This window comes from Chlamydotis macqueenii, chromosome 1 (assembly GCF_036417535.1).
Source record: "Chlamydotis macqueenii isolate bChlMac1 chromosome 1, bChlMac1.mat, whole genome shotgun sequence".
NCBI lineage: Eukaryota > Metazoa > Chordata > Aves > Otidiformes > Otididae > Chlamydotis > Chlamydotis macqueenii.
The window spans coordinates 191,591,492-191,607,592 of NC_141556.1; the positions used below are offsets into that span (position 1 = coordinate 191,591,492).

At 43.8% G+C, this 16,101-nt stretch overlaps 1 protein-coding gene across 4 annotated transcripts in view; it reads right to left on the minus strand.

The window, feature by feature from the left end:
- PDS5B (PDS5 cohesin associated factor B) overlaps positions 1 to 10,097 on the minus strand; it is a 118,867-nt gene extending 108,770 nt beyond the window's left edge. For all 4 annotated transcript variants that reach the window (XM_086771994.1, XM_086771991.1, XM_086771993.1 and 1 more), the window contains exon 1: positions 10,026 to 10,097. The gene's annotated coding sequence lies outside the window, so the exon portion shown is untranslated. The remainder of the gene's footprint in view (positions 1 to 10,025) is intronic.
- Between the last annotated feature and the right edge of the window lie 6,004 nt (positions 10,098 to 16,101).

The window sequence follows — 16,101 nt, forward strand, 5'->3', positions numbered from 1 at the left end:
ACAACTGGAAAGAAATAGGGGGAAAGGAACCAGGAACTATTATTTTCCTTTATATTAACTCTATTTTCATAACAGCATACAAATAAAAAACAGTCATAAAAACCTCAGACATCTTGCATCACATAATTTCAGAAGACTAACATCTACAGTATTTATATACAAGGGAGAAAGTAAAATAGGCAAGAGTGGCATGGAAGCCATAGGGAAAAAAAGGGAACACGACAGAAAGCAGAAGGTAACTCCAATAGACAGACATCAGGTACAAATAAAGTTTAATCACTGTATCACCCCTTGAGAGGAAGCAACACTTGGTATTATTTCAGTATACCATTTATTTGGGGGGGGGGGGGGGAGGGCGGGGGAAGTCTTATTGAGTCTTACCATTACAGTTCGTTGGGTTTTTTTGGCAAGAATTAAAACCAAACAAAAAAAAAACCAAACCTCCAAACATTAAGCATATTGGCATGTTAACACAATAGCAAAACATTTTGTAACATTTTATAGATGGATAACCAGTATAAAGTTGCTTTAGTAACAGATCAGAATTTGTACACATAAATGAGACTCCCTTCCATATCTAACTTTGTATATAATGTTAAAAAATATAAAATTAAATGCTTTACATCCTACTACAAATGATCCAACACATAATTACTAAAGGTCAAACAAAAAAATGGTAGTGGCATAGACAATTGTAAGACCTAAAAAAAAAAAAAAAAAAGCATGGGTATTGCACTGCAAAGCCAGATGCTGTGCTAAGTAACATTGCATCCGCTCTTAATCAATATGAATTATAAACAAACATTTATATTAGGACTGCATATGAAAATCTTAACAGTACCAAAATCACATTCAGCTGGGTGTTTTACAAATAAAGTTGCCTATCCAGATGGCTTGTATCAGTTCCCCCAGATAATCACAATATTTTTTTTTCTTTTCACAAAACTCTAAGTGACAGAAAACCATAGACTGAAAAAATATTGTGTTCCTGAAGACAGAGGAAGAATCCATAAAAGTGATCACAAAGCAGAAATTGTCATAGAATTAAGGCTGGAAAAGACCTCTAAGATCAAGTCCAACCACCAATCCAACACCACCATGCCTACTAAACCATGTCCCAAAGTGCCAGACCTACATGTTCCTTGAACACCTCCAGGGATGGTGACTCCACCACTTCCTTGGACAGCCTGTTCCAATGCTTGACCACTCTTTCAGTAAAGAAATTTTTCATAATATATAACCTAAACCTTCCCTGCTGCAACTGGAGGCCATTTCCTCTCATCCTATCACCAACCACTTGGGAGAGGAGACCAATACTCACCTCACTACAACCTCCTTTCGGGTAATTGTAAAGAGCAATGAGATCTCCCCCTCAGCCTCCTCTTTTCCAGACTAAACAATCCCAGTTCCCTCAGCCACTCCTCACAAGACTTGTTCTCCAAATTACATGAAGACTTACTTCAACCTGGAGAACTACGTGCATTAATGGCAGGTTTTTAAGACCACAGGACTAGAAGAAACTTCAAGTGACAGAGCCTAGACATCTACTATCATACATTAACCTACTAGAGTGAGATTACTATTAAAAAAAAAAAAAAAAAAGAGAGAGAGAGAGAGTTGAAGACTTTCATGTTTCAGTCTGCAAAGTCTTACTTTGACATCCCCCTCCACGCTCAACCAACATGTAAGCTCTCTTTGCCAATAATCTATTCACTCTTGTAATTTCTTTTACTACAGCTATTCATTCCTTATAATTATTTAGCCCTGTGGGGTTGTGTTTTCACAGAATGTTGGAGGTTGGAAAGGTCCTCTGGAGGTCATCTGGTTCAACCTCCTTGCAACCCAAAGCCAGTTGCTGAGGACTGCATCCAGATGACTTTTGAGCATCTCCAAGGATGGAAACTCCACAACATCCCAGGGCAACCTGTGCCAGTGCTTGGTCACCATCACAGTGAAATATGTGGCCTGATGTTCAGATAGAGCCTTCTGTGTTTCAGTTTTTGCCCACTGCCTCTTGTCCTGTCACTGAGTATCACTGAAGAGACCCTGGCTCAAGTTTCTTTGCACCCTCGTTTCAGAAATTTATACACATCGATACATTTTAATCCTGGCTTAGGTACAAACAGGAACGTATGTACTATTATAGCCATGCCAGCCTTCTTGATACTAGATTTTCAAACTCCATAGCCTGTTTTCCCTTTTGAAATTTAATATTTAGTTATCTTTCATATGCAGCTCATCACTCACATAGGGACACAAGGAGATGGAAAGAAGCTGCATCAGGGGAAGTTCAGACTGGACATTAGGAAAAGGTTCTTCCACTGAGAGTGGTCGGTCACTGGAACAGGCTACCCAGGGAAGTGGTCACGGCATCAAGCTTGTCAGAGTTCAAGGAGTGTCTGGACGACACTCTTAGTCATATGGTCTAGTCTTAGGTAGTACTGTGAGGAGCAGAGAGTTGAATGTGATCATCCTTACGAATCACTTCCAACTTGAGAGATTCTGTGACATATTTGCTGCACAGCGACAGTCAAACTCTTTGTGTGCATTAGTGAGCAGGTTATGCTTTAACTCAAGCTTAGATCTGTGCTAATACATAGTAAGGACACACACCTCATTTTACTAGACTGGACAACTTTCTTACAATACCTCAATACCACCCTACTCCACAAGAAGGGCAAAAATCTACCCAGGAGAGAAATCTAAAGCACATCAGCCTTAACAACAACAAAAAAAAAAACCCAACCCAAATTAAAACAATAAAAAACCCTACACACATCCCATTGGATTATGTTCATAAACAGAAACAGTTAGGACACAAGTTAACACCTGTAGGAGGTAACATTAAAAAACTCAATAGAAACTAACCTTTACTCATTGTTAAAAGGATGGATTTTGCAATTGGAAGGAGCAAGCTCTAAAGTATTAACAAATAGATACAGCAGCTTGCACTATGACTGTAAGCATACAAGCAAGATAAAACAGTTCAGTTTCCACCTATTACTTAATGTACAAGAACTATTCACGTGCACATTATAGGTTGCTCTTTCCCAATTTCCCTGAAATTAGAAGTTTAATATAGCTAAATCAGACTAAAAAACATCTCTGCTAAATCCTGTTGACAACTGAATCCACATGTTTGCTCACAGTCAGATGTTGCCGCTTCTTTATCAGAAAAAGGTAGAATTGTCCACACCTCAGCCAGATTCTCAGCTCAAGAGCAGTATGTCTTAATTAAGTCTTTAAGACAAAGAGTTCAGCTTATCATGGAAACAGCTGAGGTATGGACACACTTCTACCTACTGCACTGCAGGGACCAATAAGCTATAACAGAAAAACTGTTTAGAAAGTTTAGGGGTTATGGGAAAGGCATGCAAGCAAGAACCCTCAAAAAAAAACACCACAAAACCCACACATACACAAACTCCATACAACACAGTTCAGAACCTCAAGGCTGTAAGTCTTATTGTTGAACAAGGTGAGAGAGGAAGTAGGATTTACTTGGACAATAAAGGATATGGAATCAGAAGGCTGAAGAGGTATGAGGACAAACTAGACCCAGAAGTCACTAGAGAGAGAGAGAGAGAGAGAGAGATCAGAGCAGACAGATGAGCTGCAGGGGGGTGTGAGGGAAATACAAATTGAGCAGAACTCAGTCCTTTCTAGGTCCTGCAGTACAATGTGCAACCATCACATGTTACACTGCTCTTCTACCAGTAATGCGTATTTGCAAGAATCCACAGAAAAGCTCTCATACCTCATCCCACTTAATGTTGGTTAAAAGAGAAAAACTTATTGCTACTAATAGCATTCCATTAATTTAATTAATAGTAGCTACAGGTAGCTAAAGGTTACAACCTAGTGACTCACAGGACCACATCCATATAGTGAATTTGTTTACTAAAGTTCGCTTAAAAACAAAGAGCAGAAGTATGAAAATAGTTGCAAAATCAGTTATTAAAGAGTTAGGAAACATAGAATTAAGCTTTCTTATACAACATGAAAGAGAACACACACAAAGGAGCTGATTTACCTGATCCTTCACTATCTTCTTCCACACCATAGGATTTCTTTCTCATTCAAAGCAAAGAAGCTACTCAACTTTTCTCCTTGTAATTTAATGTGTGCGCCTTATTACACTCTGTTTAAACCATGCTCTGAAAAGACTTAATTTCCTACTGGGCTTCCGTACAGGACTCACCACTGTAATATATTAGTGTGCCATAGAAATTAACTTGTTTTCATAACACTTTCACAAAATTATTCATAATAATGGATTTCGTCCCATTTTATAGGAGAGTAACCTGAGATACAGACTGAAATTTAATAACTATCCACCAATTTGGCCTGCACAGTTAGAGAAATTTAGGGCACAACTTTCAAAGCACACCACGTTATCCCAGACTGTGTCTGAAACTAAAGCTTCTGTTGAGCCATACAGAAGTAGTCAGGGTGTAGAGCCTGCCTCCCAGGAAATCAACACACTAGTAATAAGCACTTGTGGAAAGTTTGGTTTAAACAGACTTATCTGGGATCACAAGAAACGGACAGAAAGAAAGAATCCCAGTATTCCAAAGTGACATTCAATCACCCAAATCGCTAGATATGCTTTCCCTTCACACAGTCCTCTATCAATTCATTTCACATTTTCCAGCTTTTGGAAAATATGTCAGCCAACTTTGATATGCAGCTCTAATTCCTAAACACAATAAGTTCAAAAAAATTACATACAAATCATAAGTAAAGACTACCACAGCATGTACTTATAAGAACACAAATTAATTCAAACTGTTTCCTATTTTTAAAAAGAAATTGCAATTTGAATATTGTTTTAAGGTAATTTTGTGTGTAATATAGTAGATTAAAGGGGCAATGATGAATTAAGAAATAAAAAGTTGCTCTAAATGTGCTCATATTTAACACTGTATAAACACCCTGACTGAGAGCTTACGATAGGCACCTTTTGTACCTCCAGGAAGACTTTCAACATGTTTTGAGTTCTCCAAGTACAGACATACTAGCCATTACAAATGAGTGCAGAACATATATTTCCAAAAATGTATGAAAATCTCTGTTCTTAATTCCCTCAGTTACAGAAATGCTGCTAAGAACTACTGACTGCAGAATCTAAGCCAGGCAAATGGAAGGGAAACACATCTCCTGTTTGCTATCTCTCAAAACAGTCACTCACAAATCTTCTGAAGAGTTTATCAATGGACTTATCTATTCTTTCTTACATTTCCAAAAACCAGGAAAGCAAAATGTTATAGCCTTATTCTGTATAGTTCACACTCTCAGAGAAAGAAAATCCAATGTAAACTTTATTATATAACTTGATAAGTGTCCACAATTTGTCTCCCTTAGTCCTTTGAGAAGCACTGCGTGGCACATGAAGAGTCCATAGACACTGTCCCACATAAAAGCTTTCACAAACCGATGGCACAAAAAGCTATAGTCTCTTCCATATGCTTTATTTCAATGTACAAGTCATAATGAACAACACACAATGCTTCATACTGACCTGTCAAATAACAAAATAATTATCAGAGACAGTATCACATCTAACAGTAAGCTGCTTAGAACCTTTGTACATTTTCCCCCCAAAAAGACTCCTTCAAATTTGAAGTAGGTAGATGCACGGGGGGTGGGGGGGAATTCCCAAAAAAGTTTCCATGAAGTATCTTCTGCTCACTTCTCATAACTGACAACAAATTCTTTTTTGTTAAGAACAGAAATCTAATACACGTAGTGTCAAACAAAGATTTCCCAGAAATCTGATTGTCTTTATTGAACCTCTACATCCAAGCAACAAAGCAGTAACTAACAGAAGTGAAGAGTCAAACTCCAGGGGGCCCAAAGATTACATACAAAGAAATTTAGGTCAAAACTTTAAGACTTCCTCATGAGCAGTATGTTCACACTTGGTGTGGGTAACTGTTAGTTTTATATTTTTTCCAAAACTCTTTTCTCCTCCCTCCTTTCTGAGACTTTCAGAATTCTGATTGATGTTGAATTGAGCTACAATGTTGATACAATGGGGATGTCTCAGAAGTTGTGGACAACTAATGGGTATATTTACACAAAAGGTGGAAAGCCTTACTCAACAGTTACTTCCGAAGTGATTAACAATTAAGTTTTAGCTGAATCTAGTCCTCCTTAAAAGAGCTATGAAATGTAGTTGAGGTGACTATACAATGGAAGCAATTAACACACTAACATTTTTGACTGCTAGCTTCATGTCTTTTTTTTGTCCATTAAAAAGCATGCAAGTGAAGCATCTCATTTCAGCATAAGCAGCATCCTCCAGTATTTCCAATTAAGTCAGAGAAAAAGTACACACAGTTAGCATTGTCTGGAATTGATCTTTAAAGAACAGGGTCTAAATTAGAAAACCCCAGATGGGGTCCTGATCCCTGGTTATGGTACTACCATATAAATGGTGACAGACACAAGATGATTAGTACAAACAAGCCCATCTGTTCCCAATGAGGTATGGTGCTTTTTTTATTATTATTATTATTTCCTGAAGTATATTAATACCAAAGTTGTCAGGAGCTGAAGACCAGGCAGTATAAAACAAGCAGAATGTTCTTCCAATGCTTGGTATGGGATGTCAAAGAGTAAATTCCCAGACTGGGATAAAGTAATGAAAGTCTTATTCCTCAGAACCTACTTCAAGGACTTCTTCACACTTTAGAAAAGGCTGAAACACAGCACATGCAAAGACAGACAGTAATAACCTTTAAAAAGAGTGGTGGCATCAACATTTTGACTCTTAAAAACTAAGTTAAAATATTAGTTGTATTTAATGGAATTGTTTCAAGTTAGATGTGTTACAGTAATTATCCACATTAATGGCATTTTTATTGTAGAATCCAAAGTGTTCCAAAAGAGTTTTTTAAACAAGCCACTAACTTGATAAAATAAAATTTATTTTCATTCATACACTGCACTTTTGATATATTTTACTTACGCATCAGAAGTAAGCAGAAAAAAAAAAAAATCAAGTTTTCTACAAAACTACATTCAGCTGAAGAGGTCATCAATGGAAGAGCAACAGGTAGTTCATTTACATACATGCAGAGTCTCAACTTTTAAATGTTTGACATTGGAGAGCAAGGAGATATTATTTTTTTAAAGTATATATTTTGCAATTCTTTAAAAGCTTGCACATGGTTCCTTCCAGGATCTGTCAATGCTGTTCAGACAGTCCAGAGGATCTACAAATCTGGTGAATCCACACAACGCTTCACCACCAAGGATCATCACACTTTTAAAAAAGTTCCCTCAGCTTTCCCTTACCAGCTAGTTTCAAAACTGATCAAAAGCCTCTAAAATTCTCTCAGTCTTTCCGAAAATAATTTCAGGCTGCAGTATTTACATTTCGTGCTGAGAGAAAACACCATTACTTTAGAAACTTGTTAAAAAGGCACACGATACACTATCTCACCACTTGTCAGTACCGCACACCAGAACTACTTTTTGGTTCTAATAATGGAACTCATCTGAAGGCAGGAGGGAAGACTACGTCAAGAAAGAGGAGGGTATGTATTTGGGCTAAGACATATTAATGGAAAGGAATATTAGAATAAAACTGGTAGGGAAAAGTAATGAGTTGTATCATATTTTCCTCCATTTCCTATTTTGCATGCTTTTACTGTTTGGCTTCACACTTTGTTATTCATTGCTCCTATGAAAATTCTCCTTGTGCAACAAGTAGCCTTTATCACCTCTTCCAAACTTAGGCTTAAAGAAAAAACACTTGAAAAACTTTTCAATAAAACCCCCTTACTAAAAGACTCCTACACACACCTGTACAACCTCTTATTCTTCTGTATGAATATAAGCTGTGTGACTAAAGAAAGAGACAGAGAGGAAAAAAGCATAACCTGAGAGCCTGGTAGAGTGCAACATATCGCAAAAGAAAATGCATCTCTTTTGATCTATAGGAGGTAACAGAGCCTCCTGTTCTAAAGCCAAAAATGGATAATGCCTGAGGTCATGCCCGTATTTCATTACTATGTTCTTCCAAATGCCAGGAATGACTGTTAGGTTTTATATTTTTAATTACAACTTAATAATAACTTAGCTGACTTGCTCAATTTAAGTCCATAAGTAAGTTTGCTAGATACAGTCTAATAAACTCAATATTTATATGGTACACATGAAAAATAGTATACAAGTGTTACACACATACAATTTTCCATTTTAGTTTGATTTATTCAGCAATTTCATCAAAACGGAACTAGTTTATCCAGCCTGTATAGTAACTAGTAAAGGGAATGCAAGAGACACACAGGCAAATACTACTGTGTAAGAACTATATAAAATAAAACTAAACACCCACCACACACACAACCACACCACACCCCCCCACCTCACAGTAATGAAGTACAGCCTTGCTTCAAACACAGACGCAAGACACCATGCAAGTACTAAACTACTTTCTCCAGTAGTGCACGCTTTCAAATGCCGGTGACAAACGCGATACACACACCTCAAACTACCTTACCTGGTTGTCACTCTGTTTTCTTTTAGGGCAGTTTGAGCATAGCATACATTCAGCTGTTTCATACCTTTTTGAGGTATTACTTCACACAAGTACATATAAGATTTAGTGCATATCTATATTACATACAAGACATATCAAGCAAAATTTTCATCAACTGAAAACAGAACAATTCCACTAGTTTGGAAGGGGAAAACCCGAATGATGCATGTCATCTTATCTCCTTCCCAAAATGTGATCTGACACCCAGTTTCAACTATAAAGCCACTCAAATTTTCAACACTCGTTCTATTCCACCCCTAGTAAAGAGAAATCTATTACAGCCAAAGCACCTACCCAGCAAGCACAAGACAAAGACCAACACGAGAATACTTCAGCAGTTGTGTTAAATGGGAAAACAGAAAGCCTAACAAAATAATCGCAGCTCTCAGTAAGCAACCGTGCAGGAAGCAAACAAAAAAAAGTCAGGATAAGGCTAGCACAACAAAATCCAGCTCTGTAGGAGCTGATCTGCTGCAGTTTAATTTTCCAGGATTGTTCACCGTCATTAATCGTCGATTTGTTTGGAAGAACAGATAGTGGTTTATTTGCAGCGGGATGAAGTTACAGACCTGGATTCCTGACCAGAGGCTCTCAACGTAAACAATACATAACCTATAAATTAACCATTCTCCATCTGACAATTGAGATGTAAAATTCAGAGTTTTTCACCTATCAGGCGGCGGCAACCACCCCCCCACGCTTCCCTCCCGAGCGCTTTCTAACATAGCCTGATGCAAAGGGGGAGGGAAAAAGAAAGAAAGAAGAAAAAAAAAAAAAAAAAAAAGCCTGCTTGAAAGAAAACGGGCTGGCACAAGTAGGGACCCACCAAACCGAGGTCCTCGGCGGCCGCCAGCTCCTCCCGGCCGAGGGTCCCTGCAAAGCGCGGAGCGGAGAGACCGAACCGGGCGGGGTGTGGGGGGGAGGTCCCGCCGCCGAGCCCCGGCGCAGCCCGGGCAGGGAGGGAGGGGACACCCCAGGGAGCCGCGATCGCTCACCGCAACGGGCGGGCAGCCTCCCCCGCCCCCCCGCCCCCCCCAGGAGCCACCGGCGCTGAGCGCGCGACACCGCCCGCCGGGCCACCCGGAGGGGGTGGGGGGGTGGGGAGAGTACCCCCCCCAGGTCCACGCGCCGAGCGCGGAGCAGTGCACACCCCAGCCAAGGTCACCCCCTTCGCGGGGCCCCGCCGCGCCCGGGGCGGGGGGAGGGCGTGGGGGTGAAGGGGGGGCGGCAAATTTAATTTGTGACGCCGGCCACGGGCAAGGGGGGAGGGGAGCAGCCCCGCCAAGGGGTGAGGGGGATGGGAAGCGGGGTCTCCGCCACGGGCCAAGGTTGGGGGTGGGGGGGCGCTCCCCCTCCTCGAGCGCTGGCCGCGGAGCTTGGTCCGAGCGGGAGCCCCCCGCCCTCGCCACAGAGAAGGGAAAATGGAGCGGGAACGGGGTGGGGGTAACCGCGGCCGAGGTGCCGAGCTCCTTACCCCGCCGCAGCCGCCTCTCGTCGCTGGTCCCAGGCGGGTCCGCTCCGCGCTGCCGCTGCTCCGTGCTCGGAGAGGAGCTGCCGCCGTAGCCGCAGCCAATCGCCTCTAACCCCCTCCCCTTCCGCAGCTCGCCCCGGTCCCCCTGTCGGCTTCAAAATGGCGCCAACTTGTCTCCGGCTGCTCCAATGGAACCGCCGGGGGAAGCGAGTGGGGCCAGCGTGGGGCGGCAGCGCCCCCTGCTGGCCCGCGCGGTTGCCACGGCGCGGGCACCGGCCCCGGTCGGAGCCACCGGTCACAGCAGGGCCCGCGGGCCAGCGCTCCCCGCCAGGGCGGCCCGGCCAGCCCCAGACCCCTAGCGAGCCCCCCTGCCCGCCGCGCTGCCAACCGCGGAGCACCGCTGCCCGGCGATGAAGGGCAAGGTGGAGTGGGATGTTAAAAAAGTCACGACCCCTCCCCACGCGTGCTGCTGCCCCGGGGCCCAGTCCAGCCCTCGCTTTCCCGCCGGGGAAGCCCGCGACTAAGCCTGCCTGCCCCGGAAGACCACGGGAAGCTGCGCAGCGCCGTGCAGATCCTCGCCAAAAGCGAGGAGCGGGGGTTTAGGAAAGCGATTTCCAGCCTGGCAGCGCGCCCTGCTCCAGCGGTCCCGGCCGCGTAAACCGCAGCGCTCGCGGAACCGGGGACGGCGGGCAGGGGAGACCGGCCCGCATCTGGAGAGCAGCGGGCGGGCGGCTGGCAGGCGAACCACCGTCGATGATCTGCTGATGTGCACTCCGTAAATTAGTGAAACAAGTAATCCTCCCCCAAACGGCACGAATTACAAAAGCGTTCTTGTAAAACAATAACGAATAGAGTTGCTTAACTGCGGAGAAAGAGCAGGGGGGGAAAAAATAGCAGAAATCTCTCATCAAACCCTTTGGTTTTGCTTCAGTGAGTGCAAGTTTCAGGGGCGCCCTTACAGGAAAACGCAAACAGAAAAGTGATGTAATTTCTTCTCATTGCTACAGATAAAATGCTACATTCATGAATGACACGTCAGGAGAAAATGGAACCATTTAGAGTATTAAGATTTTTAAAACATAAATAATTCTCAGCAGATCTGCTGAAATACACTCAGGGTTTTGTCTAGTGTAAGAAACATACTGAAACAGCATGTTAGCCAAGACATTGTAACTCGTATTTTAATTCTTTAAATAAGTTCCCTCACGCTTTCTGAACTTGCTAACACATTGTAACCAGCTTGCCTTACTTTCATTCAAGTTTTAAACTAAGTTAAATAGCCTCATCTTCTAATGAAGGCAGTCCTACCAGGATAAATAGTCCCGACTATTACATAAAAAACCGTTTTCAGGCCCTAAGACTCCCTTTGTTTATGTTTCTCGGTGAATTATGTTTGTCCTGTTATGTTACGGTTTGTCTTCTGGAAAACAAAAGGGACTGCTGCTGGGGTAGAAAATAGGGGAATACTTTCTCTGACAATTTTATTGCTTATTATTGGGAAGGATCCTGCACTTGCAGCCAGAGATGCCATTTTTCCGTGCAGGTGGAGAGTGTCCCCTCCCTTCCCCCATTGCTGTCCACCTGGGCTTACCGAGAGACGAAACCTCGGGCTGGGGAACTCGCCTGTTTCCTATGGAGCGCTTGCAGCCGTGTGCGGGGATACTTACCAACCGGCAGAGAAGTTAAACATTCATACGGCTATCGAAATGGCAAAACTAGGTGTATAGCTGCGAAAGTAACTAACGCGCTGCCACGCTTCGCAGGCAAACATTTTGTTCCGTTTTACTGATGGAGCAGCTCACAGCGGCAGGGAACGCTCCCAGCTCCTGCCAGGACGCCCGGCGGAGGGACCGCTTGGACGAGCAGAGCAAGGCGCTCTGTGGCGGAGGCCTCCCCCAAAGTTACGCTCTGCCCTTCATTCCGTGCCTGCACTGAGACTCTTCAAAATCTCAGAAATCGACATTTTGGAGGTAATTCTCCACTCCTTCCTTTTGCCCAGCCCCGCTCGGTTTCGCCACCGCCGACGCGCGGTGCCCGGCAGCGCCGTACTGGCTACAGGCGCCGCGTTACGTGCAGTAGCCTGCGCGGCCCTCAGGAGGGAGCCCGCCCGACACCGCTCGCCGGGCCGCTCGCCAGCCTTCTCTCCGCCGGCCCCGGCCGTTACCCCGCGGCCGGGGCGCGCTGAAGGAGGCGGGAAGCCGCCTGCGGCCTCCGCCCCAGCGGCGGTTGGTGGCGGCCGTTGGGCGGCCGCGCCGTGAGGGGGCGCCGGAGGCCGCGGGCGGCAGACTGGAGCTGCCGTGAACTCCATCAGCAGGGCCGCGCAGAGACCCTCCTACACACTCGTCCGTCGGCTTCGCCAGACCTGTTGCAGTGGAGTTTCCTTAGAAAACAATTCGGAAAGTGTTAAGGACCGATATTCTACCTCCAGGAAGGAGGAACACGTACCCAGTCCCTTTTGGATGCAGTCCTAACAGAGAAGAGCAACCTGTGGCTGGCTGTGCTCCCAAGGGCAGACTCGGTCTCTCCCACAAGAAACGTCATAGAATCATAGAGTCATTTAGGTTGGAAAGGACCTTTAAGATCATCGAGTCTGGATGTTAACTTAGCACTGCCAAGTCTGCCACTAGACCATGTCCCTGAGTGCCACACCTACACATCTTTTAAATACCTCCAGGGATGGTGACTCAACCACCTCCCTGGGCAGCCTGTTCCAGTGCTTGACAACCCTTTTGGTGAAGAAATTTTTCCTGATATCCAATTAAACCTCACCTGACACAACTTGAGGCTGTTCCGTCTCGTCCAATCACTTGTTACTTCGGAAAAGAGAACAACACCCACCTTGCTACAACCTCCTTCCAGAGGGTTCTCTTCCTTGCAGAGAGCAATGAGGTCTCCCTTCAGCCTCCTTTTCTCCAGCCTAAACAACCCCAGTTCCCTCACCTGCTTCTCACAGGACTGTGGACCCTTCACCAGTTTCATTGCTCTTATTTTGACATGCACCAGCACCTCAATGTCTCTCTTGTAGTGAGGGGCCCAAAACTGAACAATATTCGAAGTGCAGATCACATCTCATGGGGCACTGATGACTGTAAGCAGACTCGTTTTTACTAGATTTGCCACCTCCTCTGCAGGCAAAAGTAAGGATAAATACATGTTACTTACAGAAACTGTACACTTAAGAAAGATTCAAAATATTTACACAAAATAAGTATTTTGTTTACAGTATAACAGACAGAGAAAGCCAGTGCCACAGAACTTCAAATACCAGATCCTTTACACAGAATGCATGTGTTTAAGACACGGCTCACATCTCAGTGTTCAAGCGACAATGATGAACATCCCAGTCAAAGAACATCCTACACAGCAGTATTCTTCTCACAGCTTTGTGTCTGGAAAAAACATTGAGTTAAAGTAACAGACTACAGTGACAAGGGCAGCTTTGTACCTTAGAAATACACAGAATATTCTCAACAATGAAAATGCTCCTTCTGAGTCAGACCTCTAGCCCAGTATTTGGTAACCAGCAGTGGCACCACCATCAGCAACATGGTTTCCTGGAGCGAGACCCATACTTTGCATTTCCAGTTTGCTAAACCCTGCAATCTTGCCAAATGCAGGGAACTTAAATTCAAAATTTGAGGTAGTAGTATTCCTCTGTATAAAACAAGTATAATAGCAAAGGAGATACTATTTAGGGAGACCTTCTTACTTTTGGTTGTTCATCGTACACTCCCAGCATCTACAGTTGCGGTAACAGGGATACTACATGCCTGGTTTGTACATACCTTTGTATACCCCCCTTAGAATCCATTTACAGACCTGTCGTCCACTAGTTTGTCTAATCCCTTTTTGAACCTGCTGACACTGTATATTTTCTAGCCTGCTTAGGCAGCAGATTCCAGAAGCCCACTATGCACTGTGTTGAGAACCATAATTCTGCATTCACCTTTGAAGGGGCCTTCCTAATTTGTGAAATTTGATCATGTGCCACTCAGCCTTGTCTTCTCATAATCAGAAGCCAACCCCTTTAAGTCCCTGCTTTGTAAGACTGCTGATCTCTCCCCTTGGATCACTTTAGTAATCTTTCTTGATACCTTCTTTAAATTTGCTGTGTTCTTGCAGACCAGAACGGCATGCTGCACCTAAGACAGGAGCACATCAAGGTTTCCCACAGAGCAGCAAACTGTTTTCTGTCTTGCTCTCAGTACTCTTCCTGATGATGCCTTACATTGCTGTTGCTTAGTGGGGTTTTTTTGGCTGCTGCTGTGGTTTGAGCCAAAGATTTCAGAGAGCTGACAACAGTGACTTCAAGAGTTTGTGAGTGTATACTTCCAGGACCAACAGATAATTCTATGCTTTACTTTACACTGATCTATTTCAAAGCGTATCCGCCATCTTTTTACCCAGTTTTGTGAGGCCTTCTGGAGTTCTTTACACCAACACAGCGTTTGATTACCTGAGAGAGTTTAGCACCATCCAAGTGTGCACCCTCTTTCCCAGATCATTGATGAAGATACTGAGTAAAACAACATCAGTAAACTCAAACATTTCTGGAGGAGAGCATTGCTGACTTTTCTCCATCATGGAAGTAACCATTAAACTGTATTCTCTGCTTCCATCTTTCAAACACATTTCCAGATCAGAATAGGACATTTGCTCCAATTCCATGGTAACTTTGTTTAATAGCTTTTGGTGAGGAACCTTCACAACCGCTTTTGAAAATCCAGGTATGCTCCCTGATTTGCCTTTTTCCATCCGAACTTGGTGCAAGTCTGTGGTGGTGTCAGTATCTCCCTTCACAGAAACTATGCTGGCGCTTTCCCCAGATGTTATGTTTATCCATGTACCCACTGAACTTTCTCTTTTATGGTATTGGCATTTCAGTGTGAATAGGAGTAGGAACAGCTGTCAAGGTAATACCACCACCAGAAGATTCACTAAACATTTTTTACTGCATATCCTTCTCATTACAGTAACCCTGAGGCATTTGCATGTATGAATCTCTCGATATGTTTTGCCTTTAAGTTCCTCTATTTTTTTCACTCATGGACTTGAACCAAATAAGACGACATATCAGCTTTTAGGATACTTCAAAACAGAACAGACAAGCTTCCTAACTTTACCAGTCATACCTTTATTTAAATAAGAGCTCTAAGATATATCTCACAGAACTGAAGAGACAGGGAGCTTGGGAAGAAAGCTGACAGGTGAAAAGTGATATAGACTTTCAAACCAACCCGGCATCCCACTGTGGGATGAAGAAAGGTTGGAAGGAAGCTGGGTCCTAGAATGACTCTGCTGTAGCCCTCAGCATCCCTACTGATTCACTACAGTGAAATATTAAAATTGCCTAACAAAATCATAGAATAGTTTGGATTGGAAGGGACTTTTAAAGGTCATCTAGTCCAACCGCTCTGCAAGGAGCAGGGACATCTCCAACCAGATCAGGTTGCTTAGAGCCCCGTCCAACCTGGCCTTGAATGTTTCCAAGGATGCAGCCTCTACCACCTCTCTGAGCAACCTGTGCCAGTGTTCCACCACCTTCATTGTAAATTATTTTGTCCTTATGTCTAGTCTGAACCTACCTCCCTCTATTTTAAAACTGTTACCCCTCATCCCATCACAACAGACCCTGCTAAAAAGTTTCTCCCTGTCTTTCCCGTAGGCCCCCTTTAGGTACTGGACAACTGCTATAAGGTCTCCCTGGAGCCTTCTCTTCTCCAGGCTGAACAGCCCCAACTCTCTCAGCCTGTCCTCACAGGAGAGGTGCTCCAGCTCTTCGATCATCTTCGTGGCCCTCCTCTGGACTCGCTCCAACGGGTCCTATAGTCACAGGCAGAACGAGGGAAGGAATAGCCTGGAGGGAGCAAATTCTTTTTTCTCCACACCACCCCGCCACCTCCACCAGAAAAAGAAAATACTTCAGCTTAACTGTATTATAAAACTCTGTCCTGGCTAGCAAACTCAGGCAGCTGATAGGAGGGTGAACTAACACAAGGAGGAGGGACTACACAGCAGAGAGCAAGAACACTTGCTTTTGATAGCAATAAGTTGTGAATTATTTTATCAACTTCCCTAC